General features: G+C 37.5%; 1 protein-coding gene across 2 annotated transcripts in view; it reads left to right on the top strand.

Moving 5' to 3' along the window:
* The first annotated feature begins 306 nt into the window (after positions 1-306).
* Positions 307-16,401, top strand: part of USP44 (ubiquitin specific peptidase 44) — a 56,943-nt gene continuing 40,848 nt past the window's right edge. For both annotated transcript variants that reach the window (XM_039236576.1, XM_039236574.1), the window contains exon 1: positions 307-362. The gene's annotated coding sequence lies outside the window, so the exon portion shown is untranslated. The remainder of the gene's footprint in view (positions 363-16,401) is intronic.

Raw genomic sequence — 16,401 nt, 5'->3', positions numbered from 1 at the left:
AAATGGAAATAATAAGATCTACCTTATAAAGATTAGGTAAGGAGGTACTTGAGTTATCCCAGCCTCCTCTTGGATGACAGGGTAAGCCAAAATACAATGTACTATACAGAAAGAACTTTGAGAAACAAAAGTATTGCATGAAGAACACTAATTGATAAATCCATAATGATATAGAGCATATTGAGGGTTCACTTCTGCCATCACACATAATAAAAAGACTAAAATTTGTTTCACTTCTATTAAAATTGTTCTTTCAATCATTTGTAGGACAAATAAAAAGCTACCAGAAGACTTGTTTCTATTCAACATCAGGAAAAGTTACCAACAGTAGTACTAAAACAGAAGGGCCACTTCTGGAAACTGTAAGTCCTTTGTTACTAGAATCGTAGCACAAGGGAAGATGATGGGAGAAAAATGAGGAAGGCACTCAAGGATGTCCAGATCTCAGCCACAGGGCTGGACTTTGTTAGGTCTCTTCCAAATTTGAAACTTTTTTTAAACTTTGATTTTGTACTTTTAAGATATATTTGAAAAGTCAATTCTTTTTTTTTTGCATGATTGTTGAATTCAAATTGTTTGCATTTTATTTAAGATCCTTTTTTAAAATTTAAATCTAAGTTAGTTAACATACAGTGTAACAATGATTTCAGGAATAGAATTTAGTAATTCACTGACTATATATAACACCCAGTGCTCATCCCAACAAGTGTCCTGCTTAATGCCCCTTGCCCATTTAGCCCATCCCCCAACCTAACACCCCACTAGCAATCCTTAGTTTGTTCCCTATACTTATGAGTCTCTTATGATTTGTCTCCCTCTCTGTTTTTACATTATTTTTGCTTTCCTTCCCTTATGTCCATCTCTTTTGTATCTTAAATTCCACATGAGTGAAATCATATGATATTTGTGCTTCTCTGACCTATTTCACTTAGCATAATACACTCTAGTTCTACCCATGTTGTTGCAAATGGCAAGATTTCATTATTTTTAATCACCAAGTAATAACCATTGTATATACATACCATATCTTCTTTATCCGTTCATCAGTTGATGAACATTTGGGCTCTTTCCATACTTTGGCTATTATCGATAGTGCTGCTGTAAACACTGGGGTACATGTGCCCCTTCAAATCAGCACTCCTGTATCCTTTGGATACCTAGTAGTGCAATTCCTGGGTTGTGGGGTAGTTCTATTTTTAATTTTTTCACTAACCTCCATACTGTTTTCCAGAGTGGGTGCACCAGTTTGCATTCCCACCAGCAGTGCAAAAGGGCTCCCCTTTCTCCACATCTTTTCCAACATCTGTTGTTGCCTGAGTCGTTAATTTTAGCCATTCTGACAGGTGTGAGATGATGTCTCATTGTAGTTTTGATTTGTATTTCCCTGATGTGTGACATTGAGCATTTTTTCAGATGTCTGTTAGCCATCTGCATGTCTTCTTTGGAAAAGTGTCTATTCGTGTCTTTTGCCCATTTCTTGACTAGATTATTTGTTTTTTGGATGATGAGTTTGATAAGTTCTTTATAGATTTTGGATACTAACCCATTATCTGATATGTCATTTGCAACTATCTTCTCATATCTTCTCCCATTCCATCAATTCCCTCTTAGTTTTGCTAAGACTGTTTCCTTTGCTGTGCAGAAGCTTTTTTCTTGATGAGGTCCCAGTAGTTCATTTTTGCTTTTGCCTTGCCTCTGGAGACATGTCAAGTAAGAAGTTGGTGTAGCCAAGGTCAAGGAGGTTGTTGCCTGTTTTCTCCTCTAGGATTCTGATGGCTTCCTGTCTTACGTTTAAGTCTTTCATCCATTTTGAGTTTATTTTTGTGTATGGTGTAAGAAAGTGGTCCAGTTTCATTCATCTGCATATCGCTGTCCAATCTCCCCAACATTTGCTGAAGAGGCTGTATTTTTTCCTTTGGATAATCTTTCCTGCTTTGTTGAAGATTAGTTGGCCATATGTTTGTGGGTCCATTTCCAGGTTCTCTAGTCTGTCCCATTGATCTATGCGTCTGTTTATGTGCCAGTACCATACTGTCTTAATGATTACAGCTTTGTAATACAGCTTGAAGTCCAGAATTGCGATGCCTCCAGCTTTGGTCTTCTTTTTCAGGATTTCTTTGGCTATTCAGATCTTTTGTGGTTCCATACAAATTTTAGGATTGTTTGCTCTAGCTCTGTGAAGAATGTTGGTGTTATTTTGATAGGGATTGCATTGAATATGTAGATTGCTTTGGGTAGTATCTACATTTTAACAATATTCTTCCAATCCAGAAGCATGGAATGTTTTTCTATTTTGTGTGTGTGTGTGTGTGTGTGTGTGTGTGTCTTCTCCAATTTCTTTCATAAGCTTTCTACACCTTTCAGTGTATATATTTTCTACCCCTTTGATTAGATTTATTCCTAGGTACTTTATGGTTTTGGGTATGAAAACTTTTTGCTATTACAAAAGAACATTCTATACCAAAACTACACTCATGGGGCACACCTGGGTGGCTAGTAGAGTATGTGATTCTTGTTCCCCAGGTAGTATGTTAAAGCCTCAGTTTGGGCATAGAGCTTACTTAAAAACAAAAACAAAAATTATACTCCTGATCTACATTACTACTTTTGCTCAACTTTCCAATAAGCATCTTCCCTACACTGGTTGCACTAACTGAAGAAAAATGTTCAAATTTTCTGCTCCTTTGCAGTTACAGTAAAACTTTGGTTTGTGAGCATAGTTTCATTCTGGAAACACGCTTGTAATCCAAAGCACTTGTATACAAAGTGAATTTCCAGAAACATTGGCTCATTGTGATCATGTGACATTTGGCATCACATACTACTCATATTGCAAGACATCACTCATTTATCAAGTTAAAATTTATTAAAAGTATTTGCTCATTTTGTGGAACACTCATAGAACAAGTTACTCCAATCCAAAGTTTAATGGTATTCCTAAAAACAGTCAGTCAAGGAGCTAGAAACTTAGCTCTAGGATATAGTTGCTTAAAAAGCAAAAGCTGGGGTGCCTGGGTGGCTTAGTCGGTTAAGCGTCCGACTTTCGCTTAGGTCATGATCTCGTGGTTCGTGGGTTCAAGCCCCGCGTCCGGCTCTGTGCTGTCAGCTCAGAGCCTGGAGCCTGTTTCAGTCTGTGACTCCCTCTCTCTCTGACCCTCCCCTGCTCTCACTGTCTCTCTCTCTCTCCTAGAAATAAATAAAACATTAAAAAAAATTAAAAAAAAAAAAGCAAAAGCTACAGGAGGGCCTAACTGGCTTAAGCAATAGAGCATATGACTCTTAATCTTGGGCTAGAGCCCCACATTGGGTGTAGAGAGCACTAAAAAGTAAATAAATAAACTTAAAATAAATAAGCGAAATAAAATATTTTTAAAAAGCAAAAGCTACACTAATGACATAAAAAAAGAATTCTGTAGCATGATTCTGATTGTTCAGCAATGAAACAAACTTTTATGTATATATTTGAATTCAGTTCTCTAGTTTATCTTCCTCATGAAATACCTGTTTTCCTAAGAATTCAAAGAAAAAACAAAAATATGATCAGAGCATCTGAAGGCTTTTAATGTTAAAATAAGCTAGAAGCCACCAAATAAATGTTGTATGTGGCATATCTAAAAGCAGACCCAAAGTAGAGAGCTAGCAATTGTCTCAGTGTGTATAGACTAAAGCACTGTACATTATCGAAGTATACATAAGAATCTCTGGAGTCTTCCTGGATTCAGATTCTGGCATTGCTACCTGTTAGCTACATGACCTAAAATAAATAACTTGATCTCCGTACTTTAGTGTTTTCATTTCTAAATGGGAAAAACAGTATATTCTTCATGGGCTTATTGTGAGGATTAAATGACAAATACTTATAAAGCTGCTTGCAGAGTCCCTGGGCATATAAGTGAGTGCTTATGAAATAATAGCTACCATTAACACAATAGCTTCTGCCAGATAAGTGATAGAGTTTAAATATAGACTTGTTAAACATTTTTAATTGAAAATTTTTAATAAAAATAATATATACTTATTGTAGAATGTAGAAATGATGACAAAGAATTTAAAAAGGATATTAATCACCCATAATCTTACCAATTAAAGAAAGGATTGCTACATTTGGTATATTTCTTCTAAATATTTTTTTCTTGTATATTTGTCTATAGTTGAGGCTCATATGTTCATAGTCTGGTAGATTGAGGACTAGGGTTTAGAGCTGCACCCCCTTCAGTGTCATAGGTGAGCTCCTCCCACGGATACCTTAAAAAACTATATTTTCCTTTTTTTCATTATTTGTTTTCTCCAGGATTTACTATTTACATAGTAAAGACATAGCCCTGTGATCTCTGGCTACTTATCTTTTTAAATATTTTATTTGTAAGTAATCTCTACATCCAACAGGGAGCTTAAATAACCCCAATATCAAGAGTTACATGGTCTAGCTTTACGAACTGAGCCAGCCAGGTGCCTCCCTCTGGGTTCTTAATGTGAACTTTCTCACTTTCAAATGTACATCTCTTTCCTAAGCACCTCAGGAGGTACCCACTTCTTATGTAACCCAAACTTTTCTTTTCTCTCCAATACCAGACTGGCCCTGATGAATTCCTCCCCTGGACTGTGTAGAGAGAGATGTTTAGAAATGGAGTTTCTTCCCACATGATTTCCTTTAACATTTTTAACTATAAAAATTACGTAAAGTGGAGCCTCTGAGTAACTCAGTCAGTTAAGCATCCGACTCTTGATTTCCACGCAGGTTACAATCTCATGGTTCTTGAGTTCAAGCCCCATGTCAGGATTCTCTCTCTCCCTCTCTCTCTCTGCCTCTCCCCTGCTCGCACGCATGCACTCTCTCTTTCCCTCAAAATAAATAAATAAACATTTTTGAAAATTACATAAAGTTTCATAGATATAATTACTATTCATTTGTCCTGATATTAGATGTACGGCAAACAGCAGCAACTGGCTCACTCAGTCAGAAGACCATGCAACTTTTGATCTTGAGGTTGTGAGTTCAAGCGTCACATCTGGTGTAGTGATTACTGAAAAAAAAAAAATTAATAAACTTAAAAACTGTGGGGCACCTAGGTGGCTCAATTGGCTAAGCGTCTGGCTTCAGCTCAGGTTACGATCTCACAGTTGGTGGGTTCGAGCTCCACATCGGGCGCTGTGCTGACAGCTCAGAGCCTGGAGCCTGTTTTGGATTCTGTGTGTGTGTCTCTCTCTCTCTGACCCTCCCCTGCTCACACACTCTTTCTCTCTCTCTCTCTCTCTCTCGAAATAGATAAAACATTTAAAAAAATTTTTTTTAATAAATAAACTTAAAAAATGTAAGAACAAATAAATGAATCAAGATGTATGACCAATAGAACTTTAAACTGGATCATCAAGAAATTGATCTCTACTCTATAATAAGGCACAATGGTTGTCAGAGTTAGAAATCATCATCTGGTACCATCTAATCTAGTACCTTCTTCTTTTCAAGATTTTATTTTTGGGGTGCCTGGGTAGCTTCATCAGTTAAGCATCCAACTCCTGATTTCGGCTCAGGTCATGATCTCACGGACATCAGATTGAGCCTCACATTGGGCTCCACACTGGGCGTGGAGCCTGCTTAAGATTTTCTCTCTACCTCTCCCTTTGCCCCTCTGTCCCTTGCTTGTGTGCAAGTGTGTTCTCTATATATATATATCTATATATATGTATATATATATAGATATGAGCTGAAATGTACATATACTTTTTTTTTAAAGTAATCTCTACACCCAGTGTGAGACTCAGAATTACGACCCTGAGATCAAGAGTTGAATGTTCTACCAACTGAGCCAGCCAGGCAACCCTCTAATCTAGTACTTTTAACTCTGTATTTTATTCTTACTATAGCTGTTGCTATCTTCAGCACTAAAATATGTCACCATAATAAGGTACTATCACCACTATCAGCAAACACATACCATTTATCATGCAACTAAGTAATTGGCTATGTCTATTTTTACATATATTAGCTCATTCAATTCTCAAAACAACTCTATGAGATCACCCATTTTGCAGGTAAAGAGATTCTGAATCAAGATTTATTTTGATTCCAAAAACCACTGAATTTTTTTCTAATTCATACCCTGAAAATCTTTCTTGGTCACATCTAGTTCCAGAGTTTTGACACAATAACATTTCATAATACTCTAACACAATCTCTCTCTGTCTCTCTCTTTTTAATGCTTATTTATTTGGCTGGGGGAAGGGGAGGGGAAGGGCAGAGAGAGTCCCAAGCAGGTTCCACACTGTCACGAAGGGCTCAATCCCACAACTATGATATCATGACCTGAGCTGAAATTAAGAGTCAGACGCTCAACCAACTGAGCCACCCAGGTGCCCCCCTAACACAATCTTTTAGATTCATGCTAGAATATTAGACTTTTAAAGAGATAAAGACTTACAAAATACAACTGTATCTGGGAAGACAGTCCTCTTTGAGAGGGTATAGTTTCTTGGGGAAGAAAACATGAAGTGAGAAACATGGAAAAGATGCCTATCCAAATAGCCAAATTAGCTAAATCAATCTTAGAGGCAGTACAAGCACAGCTTCACCATAAAAAGTTGACCTGGAATTCCCATGTGCACTTGTTTTAGCAAACTCCTATTGAATTGTTGGGAATCCTTGTAAATGTCAGCTCCTTGTCATGTCTTCTGCTCCCCATCCTCATCCTCATTCCACCCCACATTCTCTCCACTGGATTCCCATAGCACTTTGTAAATGCCTCCACTGTGATACTATATTGAATTTACCTATCCATACTCCAAGCCTGTGAGGGAGGGTTTACCATATCTTATGTTTGTGTTCCCAGTGTACCACATAGTGCCTGGAACATGTCGATGGAATGAAGGAATGATGAATGAGTCAGTGAATGAATGAAATAGAAAAGCAAAAATAGATAAAAGTTAGGAATAAAAAGAACAATTAGGGGGCACCTGGCTGCCTCAGTCCAAAGAGCATGTGACTCTTAATCTCGGGGTTCTGAGTTCAAGCCCCATGTTAGGTGTAGAAATTACTTAAACAAACAAACAAACAAACAAACAAATACTTTTAAACAAAGAAATGAGTTTCCAATAACTAAGAAGTTCCTTTTTTAGTCATACCTCTTCATTTTACAGGGAAAAAAAAAAACTTGTGGGTTGCCTGGGTGACTCAGTTGATTAATCATGTGACTTCAGCTCAGGTCATGATCTTTCAGTTCACAAGTCTGAGACCTGCTTTGGGCTCTGTGTGGCAGCTCAGAGCCTGGAGCCTGCTTCAGATTCTCTGTCTCCCTCTCTCTCTGTTCCTCCCCTGTTCGTGCTTTGTCTCTCTCAAAAATAAATAAAATATTAACAAAATATTAAAAAAAATAAAAAAACAAACTTGTATTAGTTACCTGACTTGTCTAAACGAGTTACTCTCAGGGGCACCTGGCTGGCTCATTTGGTAGAGCATATGACTCTAGATCTTGGGGTCATGAGTTTGAGTCCATGTTGGGCATGGAGCCTACTTAAAAAAACAATAACAACAACAACAACAGCAAAATTAGTTACTATCAGAAGTAGAGCTATAACACAACAGGTCTCTTAACCTTAACTTTTTGTTTCCCTGATCTTTTCTCATTATTATAACACTGATCACACTGTATTGCCAGTCTTCCCCAGCACATTGAGCTCCATGAAAGAGGTAACAATGTCTTATTGATCTCTAATCTATCCCTTGATTACAAATGCTGAAGGTAATGAATATAGCCCACTGTGCCATAGAAATAACCTCAAAATCAGATACATGGGCTTGCAATCCCCTTTAACACCACTTTTCTATACTAATTTCCACACTGTCAGAGATCATCTGAATGAAGTTTAGTTAAACAACACAGAGCTTTAAAACCAAACATACCTAGGGGTGCCTGGGTGGTTCAGTTGGTTAAGTGTCTGACTTCGGCTCAGGTCATGATCTCACAGTTCATGGGTTCGAGCCCTGCATCGGGCTCTGTGCTGACAGCTAGCTCAGAGCCTGGAGACTGTTTCAGATTTGACCCTCCCCAGCTCACACTGTCTCTTTCTCTCTCTCTCTCAGAAATAAATAAAACATTAAAAAAAATTTTTTTAAATAAAACCAAACATACTTGAGTTTAAATGTCAGTTCTGAAATTTACTGTGAAACCAGGCATACTATTTAACATTTCAGAGCTCAGTTACTTCCTCTGTAACCCAGGTCAGAAAGGCTAAAAGGGCAGGTAATAATACCTATCCTGCGAACTAGCATATTATAGGTGTTCAATTAAATGGTCGTTAATGTTATTGTTGTTTATTGTTAATTAACAAATTAGTGAATTCATTCATTAAAACATGAAGCATTTTTAAAAATTTCTCTCCGTATATCACCTATCCTTTAAACCATTTCCAGGCAGATTTTTCTAGAAATTTTCCAAGTGATAACCACCGTTTCCTGACTTCACACAATACTGAGTGGCTCATACACAACTTATAGCAATGGATTATAAATTCTATCTTGTGCTATTCTCTAATTTTTATTATGTGCATATCTGATCTTTCTCATCAAATTGTAAGGTTTTTGACTATGTAATAGGGTAATATGTAATATGTAATAGGGTAGCATAGAATAGAAGCAGAGAAATGAGTATAGAAGCTAATTATAATAGCACTGACAAGGGATAAGAATGAGAGCTGGGGCAGTGGCACTGAAAGGACAAATGGGTCTCAAAGACACTTAAATGATAGAACTGGCAAGATTTTGCCCCTGATTCAATGTGATGGATAATGCTGGGTTGGGGAATAAAAAATGATCCTAAGGTATCTAAAATAAGTGGTTGACTGGAGGATGATTCTATTATCTAAAATAAGGAGTAAAATAAAAAGAAGAGATTGGAGACCGGAGGTGGGAGAAAGAAGGACAAAAGGTATTAAAGACATGTTAAATCTTTTGCAGGTAGGCACAAGTGGGCAATTAAAAGAGAGAAAAAGATCTAAAATACTGAAAACTCATGGTTGGGGATATTTCCTCAGGAAACAAAGCAGCTTCTGAACTTAAGCTGTACAAAATATAAAAGAGACTGAGATGGGGCAGGGCAGGTACTGAGCAGGATGTTCAGTGAAGCCCTCCAGAGCAGAAATAGACCCAGATTGTAAATATCACAAGTAAAGAAAATTGTATTTGCCCTAAGGAAGAATTTTCTAAAAACATGGTTACCGAGTCACAAAATCTTGGAGAAAACTGTTGTGCTTTGGGATCCAGGGAGGTATGTATCCCATTGTCTGACTCTGAAACAGTCATGTCACCCCCAGCTTCAGCTGTCCTATCTGCAAATTTCAGACCAAAGCCATTATCCTTAATATTTGGATTCTAGTGCTTATGTAGGACACCTCCTGTATCACTGAGCATAACAGAAGAATCAAATTTGTGGCCATCAACGCACATCACATAAAATGCAGCTGGAGTAAATGAGGATACAGCTCAGATCAGGAGGATGAGTAAAACTTTAATTATGAACCAGTTGATCTCTGCACCCTTCTTACAATGAGTAGCTTAGAAAGCAAATATATTTCTATTTCTTCTTTGAGACTGTCTTATCTGTTTTTCTGTACATTCTCCAAGGTCATGAGTTTACCTATTTATGAGTGAATAAATTTTGGTGGAAGAGCTTCTATAATATATGATAGAATGATATCTCAAGTGATTTGGGACACCTTGTAATGTAGGTCAATTAGCTTGGCAAGGAATCAGTCTAACAGGAGATAAAATATAGGTAAAATTCTCTAAGCCAATTTTTCTCATTATATTTCTACAAATTCTTCTTGGAGATGCTAACACTACCTTCTGTCTAAGTTAGACAGTCAGGGGTGCCTGGGTGGCTCAGTCGGTTAAGCGTCCGACTTTGGATCAGGTCATGATCTCGTCGTTTGTGGGTTTAGGCCCCGCGTTGGGCTCTGTGCTGACAGCTCAGAGCCTGGAGCCTGTCTTCAGATTCTGTGTCTCCCTCTCTCTCTGACTCTCCCCTGCTCATGCTGTGTCTCTCTCTCTCAGAAATAAATAAAACATAAACAAATTTTTTTAAAGAAATAAGTAATACATCAAAAAATAATAATAAAAAATAAAATAAATAATAAATTAGACAGGTTCAAGGACATTATTTTCAAAAGTAGACAAGTTGAGGGGTGAGAGGTGTTTTAATAACTATGTCTCAAAAGAAATTACTTCATGGTATCTATAAAGTACACTGTAGAGAAAAATGGTATCTATAAGGTATGCACACTGTAAAAAACAATGGCTGGTCCTAGAAAGACTTGTTTTCTTTTCTTTTTTTAATTTTTTTTAACGTTTATTCATTTTTGAGAGACAGAGCGTGAGTGGGGGAGGGGCAGAGAGAGATAAGGAGACACAGAATCTGAAGCAGCCTCCAGACTCTGAGCTGTCAGCACGGAGCCCACCGGGCTCAAACTCACAAGTTATCAGATCATGACCTGAGCCGAAGTCGGATGCTTAACCGACTGAGCCACCCAGGTACCCCAGGAAGACTTGTTTTCTAATCGCAGGTCTGATCAATACCATGTGGCTTCAAACAAGTCACTTAATACCTTAATAATTTCCTCAGCTATATAATAATAAGCATGAAGAAAGAGAATGTATGTTCTCTTTGAGAAATACTTTGAGGTATAAATTTCAATGAAAGGCTTTATAACTAATGGACAATTCCTCCTTTCCTTAGTCTATTTATATAGAAATGAGGTCCTTAATATATCTTTGAGATAACTCATAATCCTCTCTTCCCATCATCAGATTTGTTAATCAAATGATTGAAAGTATTTTGCTAGATAGATAAAAGATTTAGTGACAAAACCTGCTAAAAGAAAAAAGCCAAATGCCTCTGAAAAAAGGTAAGGGCATCTTAAATGAAAAAATCAAAGACTATCTACACATTTAATGTGTTTGCAAGACAGATAATCTATTATTTTTCAGATCTGTCAGTAAAAAACCAAAAGTAGTGGTGTAATATACTCAAGAGGTTTAATATTACATTAATCAAAGCTGACAATCGTGAAAACCATTTACTTTTATATGTGAACCACCAATTTCAGATGAAATCCAAAACACTCAAGTCCCAATTGTTAACACTGACATGCCAACAAAAACCTTAAGGAAATCCTTTGTAGCTAGATTATACTGTTATGCATTTACTTGAGAAAATAAAATATGTAATGTAACTAATGTATCTAAATCCTACTTTATCATTGCAAAGTCTTCAATTAAATCTACTCCATCAAAATTTGAGCAAATTATAATACATAGCTTAATTTAAAATCTATGTTGTCATTCATCAAATTCTGATAACTATACTTTTCGATTTAGTATATGTGGTTAGAGCATTGCCTAGACTCAACAAAACCAAAGTTGCATTCCCATTCCTACTGGAGCCAGCTGACTTGAAAAGGAGAAAAATATCTACTTTCTCTTATTTTGGTGAAAACTGAGTTCAAAGGACACTTGATAAAATTGTGGATGAATAGCCTAAGCAAAAAAACTACCTGAAATGCCATCTTCACAAATGAAGTACAGTATTCCCTCAAACTATAAATAAATGGAATAAAATAATAAATAAGATCTCCTTCTCTAAATATAGGGAAGAGAGCATGTTGTGATCCAGTTAAGGTTTTCCTCTCCATTACTAAATTTAACACCTCCCAGAGCAGATCCTGCTCTGATATGTGAATTTAAACAAGTTCGTTAAATCCTGAGCATGTTTCCTCAACTCTAAAATGAGGATAATAATACTGACCTCCTTAGGACAATTGTGAGAATTACAGTAAGCAGTGACTATACGCTAACTATTAAGTGAAAGCAGCAATAACAGTAGCAGCAACAGCAGCAGTGGCAGCCATAGTTATCATTCTGTCCTGATGCATAGGGGACCATGTACAGGTCTAAGAATAAAATCTAAGAGTGTATTTTAAGAAGGAAAAGGTGATCAACTTTAGCATATTTTTGGTGAAGGAAGATCAACGCCTTTTAAATTTGACCAGAAAGAAATTGTTGGGGAGATTATTGTAAGAGAATATTTTCAGGGGCACCTGGGTGGCTCACCCACTTAAGCATTTGACTTCTGCTCAGGTCATGATCTCACGGTTCTGAGGTCAAGCCCCGCACTTGGCTTCTGACTGTCAGCACAGAGCCCACTAGATCCTCTGTCACCCACTTTATCTGCCCTTCCCTGGTCGTGTTCTCTCTCTCAAAAATAGACATCTAAAAATAAATATAAAAGAATATTTTCAAAGCAGTAAGGTGAGAAGCATGATTGTAGGTGGCTAATTAAAAGAAAATGGAGATGGAGATGGCAGGTATAAACCAGGCATTTTCAAAATTTTGTATCCACTAATCACTATCATAGTCATAATATACTTTTTAAAAATTTTTAAATGTTTATTCATTTTTTTGAGTCAGAGAGACAGAGTGTTAGTGGGGGAGGGTCAGAGAGAGAGGGAGACACAGAATCCGAAGCAGGCTCCAGGCTCTGAGCTGTCAGCACAGAGCCCAAAGCAGGGCTCAAACTCATGAACCATGAGGTCATGATCTGAGCTGAAGTCGGATGTTTAACTGACCGAGCCACCCAGGTGCCCCGATGATATTTTTTAAATCATAGAAAGACATATTTCTAGGCTTTTAAAATTATTGTCCTCATTTACAGCAAGTTTTAGGATTGAGAAAAATAATTACCTAAGGCTGTCTTATTGCCATTGTTTTAACTCACAAAATGTTCTATTAGTGGTTGACAATACAGAAAACTATTGAGGTTATTTGACAAAGAGTACATTGATGACGAATTAAAAATTTTTTAATGTTTTTTACTTATTTCTGAGAAAGAGAGAGGGAGACAGCATGAGCAGGGGAGGGTCAGAGAGAGAGGGAGACACAATCCAAAACAGGCTCCAGGCTCTGAGCTAGCTGTCAGCACAGAGCCAAAGTCTGATCAAGACTGAGCCACCCAGTTGAGTGTCCGACTTTGGCTCAGGTCATGATCTCACCGTTCGTGGGTTCAAGCCCCAGGTCGGGCTCTGTGCTGACAGCTAGCTCAGAGCCTGGAGCCTGTTTCGGATTCTGCGTCTCCCTCTCTCTGACCCTCCCCTGCTCATGCTGTCTCCCTCTCTCTCTCTCAGAAATAAAAAACACTTTTAAAATTTTAATAAAAAAAATAAAGCTGATAAGTAAAGTAGGCAGGGGGAGGCAAACCAGAGCTCTAAGTAGACAGGAGACTGAAGAAAAATGAATTTTTAGTGACTGTGATGAAACATGGTTTCATGGCAACTATTTCTCAGGGGTTTAACTAATTAGCATACCAGAGTTGCATTCGTAATTGGAATTAACCAGACAAATCACTCCACCAACTAAGAACAGCCATGCACTACCACCCACAGAATCAAGAAAGAGCTACCGATCTGTCAATCCTGTCTATGTCCCAGGTGGGTGATGTTTCCTGTGTTGAGTCAAATTAAGCCACAGGCTCCACTCCTGGTGGTGCCCTTCCGTCAATTCCTTTAAGTTTCAGCTTTGAAACCATACTCCCCCCGACACACCCCCACCCCCAACCAGAATCCAAAGACCTTGGTTTCCCAAAGGTGCCCTGGTGCATCACCAGTCAGCATCATTTATGTTTGGAACTATGGCAGCTGTCTCTATGCCATTGAGACCTACTGATATAAGCCTCTCACTGATGATATAAGGGAGAAGAGAAATTAAGGAGTTGAGGCAGGAAGCTATATATTAAGCAATTTCAAGATGTGGAAAGCTGCATGTTTAAAAGCAGAGGTTTAGGAGCCTGTGAAAAGGAAGAGAACAAAGAAATGGAAGCAGCAGCAGAAAAGCTTAGCAATAAACTACCTCACATATTAGGATAGGATAAAATTCAATGATAATAATAGTATGTAACATTTATTGGGAACTATCATCATTTTAAAATTTTGTTACATCTCTGTGTTATGCATAGTAGCAGCTAATAGGAATACCACAATTCTGATTTTTACTGGTGTCAATAAAAAATTTGTAAATTATATAGAAAGATCATTTATCCACCTTTTGGACTTAAGTTTTACTTTGAATTCATGTAGTACTTTCACACATTACAAAAGCATTCACATAATCCTCAAAACAATGTGAATCTGCTGAATCAGTTTTGTAATTCTCATTTTCAGAGAGAATCTCAGGCAGGGTCCATGTCCAGTGCAGAGCCCAATGTAGGGCTCAATCCTCCAACCAGGAGATTATGACCTGAGCAGAAATCAACAGTTGGAGGCTTAACCAACTGAGCCACCCAGGCTTTTTTTGTTTCTCTTAAGCCCACAGTTGGTTATGAAGAAAGAATTCTTACATTTTCAGTAGATATTATTTTACATGTTGGACTTCCAAACTAGCGTTCATCTCAAGATAAAATGGTGGGGTTTTTTATGTTTATTTATTAATTTGAGAGAGAGAGTCAGCGCAAGCAGGGGAGGAGTAGAGAGAGAAGGAGGGAAAGGGAGAATGCCAAGCAGGATCTGCACTTTCGGTGCAGACGCTGACTGACACAGGGCTTCAACTCATGAACCATGAGATCATGACCTGAGCCGAAATCAAGAGTTACACACTTAGCCAACTGAGCCACCCAGGTGCCCCTTAAGATAAAACATTTTATGTTCATTCAGATTTCCTCTATTTCCCCAAAGACCCAGTGAGTTCCCTCCTGTGCCACTCCTGATCAGGCCTCTCTGAGGCAACACAATATCTATGCGTGTTTCTCATTCTCTCTGTCATCCCCCAAATTTAAAAACCTATTTCCCGTTATCTTCACAGCACTGTTAATTTACTTAATTCATTAATTTGCACTAAGATATTAAAACTGTTAGGAGTTTGGGGTGCCTGGCTGGCTCAGTCAGGGAACACGCGACTCTTAATCTTGGGCCCCATGTTGGGTGTGGTGCTTTCTTGGGAAAAAAATCCAATAAACTGACAGGAGCTTAACAAATCATCCTCCCCACTCCAGATTTGCATTTTAACCTAGGGTTTTAAATTGTTTTAATAATACAGGCATTTCTCCCTCATAATGGAGCCAAGGTAATTTGGTTTTTCCTGGCATCTAATCACACCAACACTACAAAGGCATACTTTATAGAATTTTTTGTATGAATAACCCTAATCTTCATTACATGTACACTAGTATTAAACAACAAGGGAGAAAATTATTCACAATGATAGCAGTCAAAATTATAATTCTCTTGCCCAGTTTAATTTTGTGATTGACTAATGATAATGTTAAAACTAGATTTTATCTTAATTCAATAAAACGCTATAAGCATAAGCAAATAAGTTAAATGCTTAAGTCATTCTTTAATACTATCATTGATTTATATGAAAACAAGAAGTAACTTCATAAATGTTCAATGGTGGATTTATATGAATTTACTTCTGTGATCAATCCTGAGGCATTTAAGAATTTTCATGCAAATAGATGAAAGAAAACTTCATTGTTACTATAAAGACCTTCTTTATGTCACCTTTTGTTTTCTACTGATTGACCCACCTTTCGTTATTCTTCTATAGATCAGGAACCATATATTTAGTTTAAAAATTAAGAAACCTCTACTAAGCATCTGTTCTGCTTAGTTTTGTAAATACTAGTTTAAGGACCAAAGATAAGATAAAATAGACAGAGGCTATCTGCCTTACACACAACTCCTTTCCCTTTAAGAATTTCCTGTGGAAATGAAGTTTTCTAGAACTTCATCTCTGGGTAGCTGAGCAGGAGAAGCTTACAGACAGTAACAGATGGTTGAACCAATTACTATCACCAAGAGGGCCCTGTGGCCTGAAAGGAAGTCTCCTTAAGAAAACAGAAAAAAGCAGTGTGATCATCCTAGCTCTTGCACATTAAGAATTGTTCGTTTTTTTTTTTTTTTTTAAGATTTATTTTTAAATAACCCCTACACCCAACATGGGGCTCAAACTTACAACCCTGAGATCAAGAGTCATGTGCCCTATCTATGGAGCCAGGCATCCCAGCATTGTTAACTCTTTTTACTGCATGAATATATCCTGAATCTACAGTGTGAGGTTTCCTTTCTATGATGCAGTACCTCACTACATTGATTACTGTTTTACACTCAGCTTTCTGGTTTTTTGCAACATGAAAGGATTTCAATTTTGAAAGGGTTTGTGAAGATGTAAATAATTATACAAAAAATGGTTAACCACTTTTCTTATTTCTTTAAATGGGTTTAGGGGTGCCTGGGTAGCTTAGTCAGTTAAGCACCTGACTTTTGATTTCAGCTCAGGTCATGATCTCATGGTTTGTGGGTTCAAGCCCCACATTAGGCTCTGTGCTGATACTGCGGAGCCTGCTTGGGATTCTCTGTCTC

This window comes from Hyaena hyaena, unplaced genomic scaffold (genome assembly GCF_003009895.1).
Source record: "Hyaena hyaena isolate Hyena2069 unplaced genomic scaffold, ASM300989v1 scaffold_113, whole genome shotgun sequence".
Lineage (NCBI taxonomy): Eukaryota > Metazoa > Chordata > Mammalia > Carnivora > Hyaenidae > Hyaena > Hyaena hyaena.
The sequence above is the reverse complement of the archived record's forward strand: the minus strand, read 5'-3'. Positions and strand labels throughout refer to the sequence as shown.